The sequence below is a fragment of the Poromitra crassiceps genome (assembly GCF_964638095.1).
Source record: "Poromitra crassiceps genome assembly, chromosome: 4".
Taxonomy (NCBI): domain Eukaryota; kingdom Metazoa; phylum Chordata; class Actinopteri; order Beryciformes; family Melamphaidae; genus Poromitra; species Poromitra crassiceps.
The window spans coordinates 50,684,172-50,694,680 of NC_139626.1; positions in this window are offsets into that span (position 1 = coordinate 50,684,172).

Below are 10,509 nucleotides of genomic sequence, written 5' to 3' on the forward strand. Positions count from 1 at the left end.
CCTATGCTGCTATGCAGGTTTGGAGTGGTATGATTCAGAAATATTTCACAATATAGCTCTTTTTACATTAGGTAAATTGGACCATACTCGTAGGCTATAGGCCTATGTTACAGTATAGCTATGTAGCCAATAGGGCTATTGGCCCCATCATGGTATTTGTCATTATGCGGGGATGCCCTTACAATTCAGCTGTTAGCTGCAGGTGTGGTCGTGCATAATGTGCCAGACGGCTGTATAGTAGTGGGGCACGGTGGGAAGCCGTTTCAGCAGATCTATAGAGTTCCTTCTATCTCCCTCCATCAGCTGTGCAACTTACTGCCTCCCCATACGGCGGCGCGCAGCTGCTTCCCACTCTGGGCACGTAGAGCGCCTCATCTGTGCGCGCTCACGGGCAGGGAGGCAGGGTGCGCGCACACACACACACACACACACACACACACACACACACACAACACACACGCACACGCACACGCACACGCACACGCACACGCACACGCACACACCACACACAGGGAGAGAGGGAGGGACAGGGAGGAGAGGGAGAAAGCGAGAGAGGAGAGGAGAGAGAGAGAGAGGGACAGGGAGGGAGAGAGGGGAGAGAGAGAGAGAGGGGAGGGAGCGAGAGGAGCGAGAGGAAAGGGAGAGAGAGGAGGGAGAGAGGGGAGAGCAACAGAGAAAGGGGGAGATGGGAGAGAGAGAGGAGAGGGAGAGGGAGAGAGGGGAGAGCGACAGAGAGAGGGGAGGTAGAGGAGGGAGAGGGAGCGAGATGAGAGGGAGAGAGAACAGAGGGGAGGGAGAGAGAGGAGCGAAGAGGAGGGAGAGAGGAGGCAGAGAGGGGGGAGAGCGACAGAGAGAGAGGGAGGGAGAGAGGGGAGAGAGGGAAGAGCGACAGAGAGAGAGGGAGGGAGAGGGGAGGGAGCGAGAGGAGCGAGAGGAAAGGGAGAGAGAGGAGGGAGAGAGGGGAGAGCAACAGAGAAAGGGGGAGATGGGAGAGAGAGAGGGAGAGAGGGGAGAGCTACAGAGAGAGGGGAGGTAGAGGAGGGAGAGGGAGTGAGATGAGAGGGAGAGAGACAGAGGGGAGGGAGAGAGAGGAGCGAGAGGAGGGAGAGAGGAGGCAGAGAGGGGAGAGCGACAGAGAGAGAGGGAGGGAGAGAGAGGAGGGAGAGAGGGAGAGAGGGGAGAGCTACAGAGAGAGGGGAGGTAGAGGAGGGAAAGGGAGCTAGATGAGAGGGAGAGAGACAGAGGGGAGGGAGAGAGAGGAGCGAGAGGAGGGAGAGAGGGGAGAGCGACAGAGAGAGAGGGAGGGAGAGAGAGGAGGGAGAGAGAGAGGGGAGGGAGAGAGAGGAGCGAGAGGAGGGAGAGGAGGGAGAGGGAGCAAGATAAGAGGGAGGGAGGAGGGGGAGGGACCAAACTGTGCAGCTGACGTCATGGCCGGTCAGCTTGAGAGTCATCGATTTGATGTATAATTTGTGCATGGGTATTGTGTGTGTGTGTGTGTGTGTGTGTGTATGTGTGTGTGTGTGTGTGTGTGTGTGTGTGTGTGCGTGTGTGTGTGTGTGTGTGTGCGAGTGAGAGAGGCAGAGTTGCATGTGTGTGAGAGTGGTGTGTGTGTGCGCTCGTGTGCGTGCGTGCTTGCTTGCGTGTGTGTGTGTACTCATCCATCTGTGTGCGTGCATGCATGCGTGTGTGTGTGTGTGTGTCTGTGTGCATGCGTGTATGCGTGTGCGTGTGTGTGCGTGTGTGTAGTCCCACACACTGAAATAAGTGGCCATAGAGCTGACCACCCAGGCAGCATGTAGGAGGAGCCTAATGCTTCATCGATTACCTCCATGTAATCACATCGATCTCATTATTAATCAGGCTTATCAGAACAAAACAATAGCCAACCCAAAAGACACGATGACAGCGGTGTGTGTGTGTGTGTGTGTGTGTGTGTGGGGGGGGGGGGGGGGTCAACCTAAGATTAGGTCAAATTCACCTGAGACAGCATTCCTAAAAAAATATTACCAATAAAATCCACACTTGACCTGGCTTGAAGGCATGCCAAAATATGTTGTATGGAGAAGAAGTGTGCAACTTGGTTTGCACTTTGTTATGCCTGTATGCTCCATTAATTACAGGGCTCCTCTCCCTTCCCATGCGGTTACCCTCACCTTCTTCTACAGAGTCAGTCTGCTCTGCAGGCTCTCTCTTGGGCCAGCCAGTGTCTTCATGTGAGCTGGGCTTGAAGGTCTTGCTTCCAAGGTGCTGCTTGAGGATGGGCCATAGACTGTATACAAAATGTGATGGACGCAGTCACCGTGATGTCACCCATTGGTTTTTGGACCCCCGTTTTGAAGCCTAGAGTATGGGAGTGTGGGAGTGTGGCCGTCGCCATCTTGGTTCTTGTGCGGCAAGACAGCAGCACGAGACCAGGGGGTTTCCCACAGAGCCGCAGCTCTGCCTGCTATTGGTCTGTCATCAGCAAGCTGCACGATCACTGGACGGGCGACCTGTCAATCACGCCGTAAACATTGTCTTTTCTATCGTCTATTTCGGGTGAGTTATACCCACCTTATTTCTAGCTGCCATGATGTCCTTTCCTCTGGGTCCCTGTGCCTTTGTATCCATGGCTCTATAGAACAGGCATCAGGACATGCCGTGACCTCTCCTCATGACCTTTCCTCTGGGTCCCTGTGGCTTTGTATCCATGGCTCTATAGAACAGGCATCAGGACATGTCGTGGCCTCTCCTCCTGACCTTTCCTCTGGGTCCCTGTGCCTTTGTATCCATGGCTCGAGAACAGGCATCAGGACATGTTGTGACCTCTCCTCCTGACCTTTCCTCTGGGTCCCTGTGCCTTTGTATCCATGGCTCTATAGAACAGGCATCAGGACATGTTGTGACCTCTCCTCCTGACCTCTCCTCTGGGTCCCTGTGCCTTTGTATCCATGGCTCTATAGAACAGGCATCAGGACATGTCGTGACCTCTCCTCCTGACCTTTCCTCTGGGTCCCTGTGCCTTTGTATCCATGGCTCTATAGAACAGGCATCAGGACATGTCGTGACCTCTCCTCCTGACCTTTCCTCTGGGTCCCTGTGGCTTTGTATCCATGGCTCTATAGAACAGGCATCAGGACATGTTGTGCCCTCTCCTCCTGACCTTTCCTCTGGGTCCCTGTGCCTTTGTATCCATGGCTCTATAGAACAGGCATCAGGACATGTCGTGACCTCTCCTCCTGACCTTTCCCCTGGGTCCCTGTGCCTTTGTATCCATGGCTCTATAGAACAGGCATCAGGACATGTTGTGCCCTCTCCTCCTGACCTTTCCTCTGGGTCCCTGTGCCTTTGTATCCATGGCTCTATAGAACAGGCATCAGGACATGTTGTGACCTCTCCTCCTGACCTCTCCTCTGGGTCCCTGTGCCTTTGTATCCATGGCTCTATAGAACAGGCATCAGGACATGTCGTGACCTCTCCTCCTGACCTTTCCTCTGGGTCCCTGTGGCTTTGTATCCATGGCTCTATAGAACAGGCATCAGGACATGTCGTGGCCTCTCCTCCTGACCTTTCCTCTGGGTCCCTGTGCCGTTGTATCCATGGCTCTATAGAACAGGCATCAGGACATGTCGTGGCCTCTCCTCCTGACCTTTCCTCTGGGTCCCTGTGCCGTTGTATCCATGGCTCTATAGAACAGGCATCAGGACATGTCGTGGCCTCTCCTCCTGACCTTTCCTCTGGGTCCCTGTGCCTTTGTATCCATGGCTCTATAGAACAGGCATCAGGACATGTTGTGACCTCTCCTCCTGACCTTTCCTCTGGGTCCCTGTGGCTTTGTATCCATGGCTCTATAGAACAGGCATCAGGACATGTCGTGACCTCTCCTCCTGACCTTTCCTCTGGGTCCCTGTGCCGTTGTATCCATGGCTCTAACAGGCATCAGGACATGTCGTGACCTCTCCTCCTGACCTTTCCCCTGGGTCCCTGTGCCTTTGTATCCATGGCTCTATAGAACAGGCATCAGGACATGTTGTGCCCTCTCCTCCTGACCTTTCCTCTGGGTCCCTGTGCCTTTGTATCCATGGCTCTATAGAACAGGCATCAGGACATGTTGTGACCTCTCCTCCTGACCTCTCCTCTGGGTCCCTGTGCCTTTGTATCCATGGCTCTATAGAACAGGCATCAGGACATGTTGTGACCTCTCCTCCTGACCTTTCCTCTGGGTCCCTGTGGCTTTGTATCCATGGCTCTATAGAACAGGCATCAGGACATGTTGTGACCTCTCCTCCTGACCTTTCCTCTGGGTCCCTGTGCCTTTGTATCCATGGCTCTATATAACAGGCATCAGGACATGTCGTGGCCTCTCCTCCTGACCTTTCCCCTGGGTCCCTGTGCCTTTGTATCCATGGCTCTATAGAACAGGCATCAGGACATGTCGTGGCCTCTCCTCCTGACCTTTCCCCTGGGTCCCTGTGCCTTTGTATCCATGGCTCTATAGAACAGGCATCAGGACATGTTGTGACCTCTCCTCCTGACCTTTCCTCTGGGTCCCTGTGCCTTTGTATCCATGGCTCTATAGAACAGGCATCAGGACATGCCGTGACCTCTCCTCCTGACCTTTCCTCTGGGTCCCTGTGGCTTTGTATCCATGGCTCTATAGAACAGGCATCAGGACATGTCGTGGCCTCTCCTCCTGACCTCTCCCCTGGGTCCCTGTGCCTTTGTATCCATGGCTCGTTCTGCTGAGCACTGACTAAATAAGGCGTTGAATCACCATGTGTGTCCAGACAGCATGGCAAGGCTATTCCCCTGTGTCAGCTCTTGTTTGGATACTTATAACATGATATATGGACTAATTACAGTGTAATTGCCTTACATTTGTTTGCTTTAGGTGAGCAATAAGGTTGAAGAGTCGTTTCATTGCCTCTTCATTTGTCTAGCGATGGGGGCAATTTTGCAGCGGCTCCTGGCTGCTGATAAATGACTGCAGGGAGGCTGTGAGTCGTTTGGCCCCTGTGTGTTGGTTTATATTACATAATTATAAAACAGCTCTCTCAAATCAAGCAATCTGATTGGTTCACAACTGTGGTATATTGAGTGTATACCACAGCTAGAGCTGCATCCCTGAAACACCTCTGAGACATGGATGTATTAAGATAAAAAAGCTCTGAGAAAACAAATGGTAGATACTGTAGCTAGCCTGCTAGCCTTGCAAACAGAATGACTCTAGTAGCTAGTGTTTACTGTCGTCTCCTGCTAGTGATGTCATCAGTATACGACAGCTAGCCAACCGCTAGCTAGCTAACGGCGATAACAACGTTTGCTAGCTACTAAAATGGAAACATTTAAGGTTAACTTCAACCTCCGGGGTGGCTTAACTATGGACGAGTGGATTGAGCAGAGCCTACCGGACACGTTATCTAGCACAAGCATTAGGCAACATCAGCTAGCTAAGGTTAGCTGTTTGTCACCAAGCCTGTCTAGCTGACGTTATGTTCAGCAACTGCGTCGATTGTGCAGGGAGCCAGGAGGGACTATTTTATTACACGGAAGAGTATGATTTATGAATAACAGCCATTTCAATTTGAGTTGTTTATCCCTTTCATTTTGCCGCCATACCTGGTAACCGTTTTATAAAAGCAAAGCTCACTTCAGGCCGTGATATTGTGCTCATTATACCACACCTAAGGGTGTTTTTGAAGCACAACCCTTGCTGTAGGTGTGGTACAATGACCATATACCACAGCCTGTCATGAGTTATTGCTTAATTGTACTTTAAGGGTTATGTTTAAAAGTAATCAGTTACTTTACTTCATCTCTCCCTTTAAAAAGTAATTACTTACCGGTACATTACAAAGTCAGTTACTGTCTTTAAAAATACTTAGTGCGCTCCTTTCTAGCGGCCCTCGCTGCCTCGTCTGGCAGCGTTCATTTCTACCGTGCCTCGTTGGTTTGCGCTCGAGGTCTCGCCCGCTTCGTGGGCTCGCAGACGCATGTACCATTACGCTACGTTCACACAGGGCACCTACGCCTTGCCTTGCCTCAACCCACGCCTACGCCGTAACAGACCTTGAGCTGCGCATGAACCTATCACACGCTTTTGCGATCACACCGCATGCCTATTCCACGCTGAACCTGCCGAGTCACAAGCGCCTCTCCTCTCTCCCAAATGCTTTTTTTGGTCACGTGTGGTCCCGAATTATCACGGGTAGGTAAAATAAATCGTATATATTTAATGTGCTATTGACGCTGGATATGTATGGGTGACTGCTGTCATAGAGAACTGTATGCTGTTGTACTAAGTGGATTCACTTTTCATTGTCCATCTTGCTTCTTCGGTCGCTATTCTCTCTCCTGAAGATTTGTTTACCGACGGGGAGAAAGCCCCAAACCCAAACAATTTGTTTTACTTGCCTACTGACATAAACTAGGAAAGTGGTGCCGTTTTTAACCATCAAACGTCCTCACGCCAGCGGTTACACTGAGTCTTCCTGCTGGCTGCAGCCCCTGGCCCAGGCCCAGGCGTTTCGCGGTGGCTCAACACGACAGGCATTTTACGTGCAGTTGACCTGCACGTAAAATGTGCATACACATTGCACGTGTTTTGAAAATGGAACCCCCACACAGGCAGTTTTGACTCGTTACTCAAAAAATGTAATACTCGTTTACTCGTATTACTCGTTTTCAAAAGTAATGTTATTACTTTACTTATACTCCCTGCCAACAGTAATTCGTTACACTACTCATTATATTACCTTTCCGTTACACCCCACACAATGGTATAGGCTAATAATGTGTCCTTTCTCATCAAAATTCAGACAGCGTCTGTTTTTAATAAGGCAGTTGTAAAATCTGCAACAGGGGGCAACAGGTAGACCCAAACAAAAATGTTGTCAAGGCGAAAAAGAGACCAACAGTTTGGAGTCCACAATTCGTTTTAGCGCTGTGCCACCGCTGCATGGAGAAAGTAATGCAGTAACTTGAAGTTACTTGGATTAGTAACTGTAATATTACTGTTTTGGAAATTGTAATCTGTTACACTACTCGTTACTGGGGAAAGTAATATATTACAGTTACCTCCCAACACTGCACACATGTGTGGTCAATGAATTCACCACAGATTTACTTGACTTATTATTATTATTATTATTATTATTATTATTTGCAATTACACTGACACGATGGGAACTAACAGCATGGAAGCAATGTGTGATACATGCAAACAAATGGATCAATAACTGGTGCAGTGCTAGCATCATGCCTGTATTGATTATATGATAATTTTCTTTTCCCGCGCCGCCGTACACTTGGAGTTGACAGACTGGCAAATATGAGGGATAAGATATATCTTGTAATGCTGGTGATCTAGAATTAATTATTCCTCCGTCGCCGTCATCGTAACTCTCTCTGAGTGTGCCATGCCTATATAATGATAGAATGATAATTAAAATTGACAATTTTAGCTCAGGCCATATGCTGAAGAAAGCTGCAGTAGCTGGAATGGATTAGCATCTTGTATAATGTGTGTGCCACGTAAACAAGGTGGGGGAGGGGCCTCTTAAGCCAGTGATGCATCGCCCCTCCACATCCTCGCAAACTGACCGGCGGTGTCTGACCAATCACATTTGAGTAAAACAAAAAGAGAGAAAGAGACCTTTAAACAGTAATTCCAGTTAAATACCAGTTTATACAACTCCAAAAACATGTTTTAGCGTGGAGTTTCTCTTTTAATTATAGCACCTCCACTAGGCCAACCTCTGTAATTGTTTAAATTTCACTGTGACATTGCATAGCGGCAGCTTTTTGTTTTGAAGGCTAAACATCCAAACCGGAACTCTTATTATTTGGTCATGAACGGAGCTTTAGCGGTCTCTCTCTTTCAAGATTCAGGATATTGTCACTCCGTTGTACAATTATGCACGTGTGAAATTATTGTGCTGGGGGGCTCCATTACAAGACATAGGTAGGTACAAAGTCACAACAAGTATTATGATTATTTTCAGTCTCTTATGCTATGAACGGTCCTGGGCGGAAACAGGCAACCGGCAGCTGGAAACAGGGGGGGAGGGTGTCATGGAAGCGGCCACGGTCTCACCAGGGAACTCGTGAATAGAGCAGATGTGACTTTTCACTGTGAGATGTGTTGTGTTGTGTTGTGTTGTGTTGTGTAACCTTTTTTTCTCTGTGTGTACTCCTTTGTGCACCTCGTCAACGTGGAGAAAAGACAGAAAATCTCATTGGCACTCTATCTCATCACATGCTCAGCAAGCAGATAGAAGGGTTTGTGACCGTGACTGTTTTTCCATCAGTTGGGATTACTGCGATGCCTGCACCCTGTCTGGGTACAATCTTGTGGAAAATTCCGTCTGAGGCAAGTGTCAGTTGCTCTCTACCAGTTGTGTTTAGTTTGATATAGATGGTATGATCTTGCCCCGGGAGAGGAGCAGATGAAGGTCACCCCGGGTCTGGGAAGTCAGGGTTGTACATGGCGCACAAATCGACTTGAGTTGTGGCTGAAAGCATCTGAATACACAACTGCTTTTGAGCAGATGTTTGAACCATATACGTTTAGGTAGGTAGCTACTTTTATTCATCCCAGAGGGGAAATTCCTTAGTTACAGGAGCAGTTACAGCACACCAGCAATAAAACAAGACAGTACACTATATAACACTTTGCTTTCTCCCTTCTAATGAGCAAACAAGGTGTGACTTCTTATGTCATTCACCGGCCTTTGAGCAAGGCACCGCCCACCCTGCCCTCTACTGAAGCTGCACAGCGTCTGACCGTAGAACTCTGTGGGAAGCTCCCATTGGGAATATATGTGGAGCGGTGTGTGTGTGTGTGTGTGTGTGTGTGTGTATGTGTGTATGTGTGTGTGTGTGTGTGTGTGCATGTGTAGATGTGTGTGTGTTGGGGGTAGCAGGGCGTTGCTGAAAAGCAGGATGCCCACTCAGCAAACCTTCCCCGGGTAAAGAAAGGTTGAGAAAAAAGAAGTGTGTGGATAGATGGATGATAGATGGAGGGCGGGGTTAGGAGTTTGGTAGGTGGAGGGCGTGGTTGGGAGTTTGGTAGGTGGAGGGAGGGGTTGGGAGTGTGGTAGGTGGAGGGAGGGGTTGGGAGTTTGGTAGGTGGAGGGAGGGGTTGGGAGTTTGGTAGGTGGAGGGAGGGGTTGGGAGTTTGGTAGGTGGAGGGAGGGGTTAGGAGTTTGGTAGATGGAGGGAGGGGTTAGGAGTTTGGTAGATGGATGGAGGGGTTAAGAGTTTGATAGATGGAGGGAGGGGTTAGGAGTTTGGTAGATGGAGGGAGGGGTTAGGAGTTTGGTAGGTGGAGGGAGGGGTTAGGAGTTTGGTAGGTGGAGGGAGGGGTTAGGAGTTTGGTAGGTGGAGGGAGGGGTTAGGAGTTTGGTAGATGGAGGGAGGGGTTAGGAGTTTGGTAGATGGAGGGAGGTGGTAGATGGAGGGAGGGGTTAGGAGTTTGGTAGATGGAGGGATGGGTTAGGATTTTGGTAGATGGGCGGGCCTTAACTACTTTTCAAGAGTTATACACCAGATGTAGATATCTAGCTACAGCTGTGAGACTATGTAAACTCATTAGACAATTCTGAAATCGAGGCCAGGGGACAAATAAAACATTGGCCAGTAAGGGCATGGTGGTCGGGGTGGATGAAGGGTATAAACACTTGTCTTTAACCCCTGCTTACTTTACCAAGTTGTTTTTGGTGCCTAAACATAACCGATAGTCTCGTAAAGGTGTGGCGTCCAGTGGCGTCGAGAAATGAAAGAAGGGTGTTAAACAGCTCTCGTTCACACCATACCCCAAAGCCCCAACTCCCCAAGTCACGCTGAAGCTACGCAGCATTATGGCAGTTTCATTTTGCCGTCCTTGTCAACAACAGGTGAGACCATTCACACCAGCTGCACGCCACCCCACGCTGTAGCCACGCTGAAGCCATGCTGAGGCTACGCTGCAGCAATAGTTTCATCTTCTGTTCTATGTTTCAAGCGTGCAGCGCGCCGCACCCAACCTGCCAGGCATGAAGTCAATGCAAGTTGTGAGCCGGGGGGAGGGCAGCGCCGAGCGAGGTGCTGAGGAAAAGAGGTTGCTTCTGGTGTGACCGGTTTACTGTGGCACTCAGCTTCTGTTAAGCGCTGATTCCGAATAGCGCCTGGTGTGAACCGAGGCTAAGGGTTGTGATAAAGCGATGTAATTTAAGATGCCCCGGGATGAGATGTGTTACAAATACAGCAGTTGACGCAGAGAGAACGCAGAACGTTACGGGCACAAACTTCCGTTTCGGGGGGATTTAACTCTTTTTCCTAATTTCCGATGTCTGCTCAGATGTGCGTTTACTGTGGTTAAATCCCCGATCGTGTCTGCCTGGGCTGGGCTAGCAGCTAAATTCTAACTTTGCTGAATGGATAGAACGGGAGGATTTACCCCACCCTGACCACGGCCCCAGCCAGCCTGAGCCAGCTAATCAGCGTCTATGACGAGACACCGCCTCAACCAATAGGCAAATTTTTGTGCGT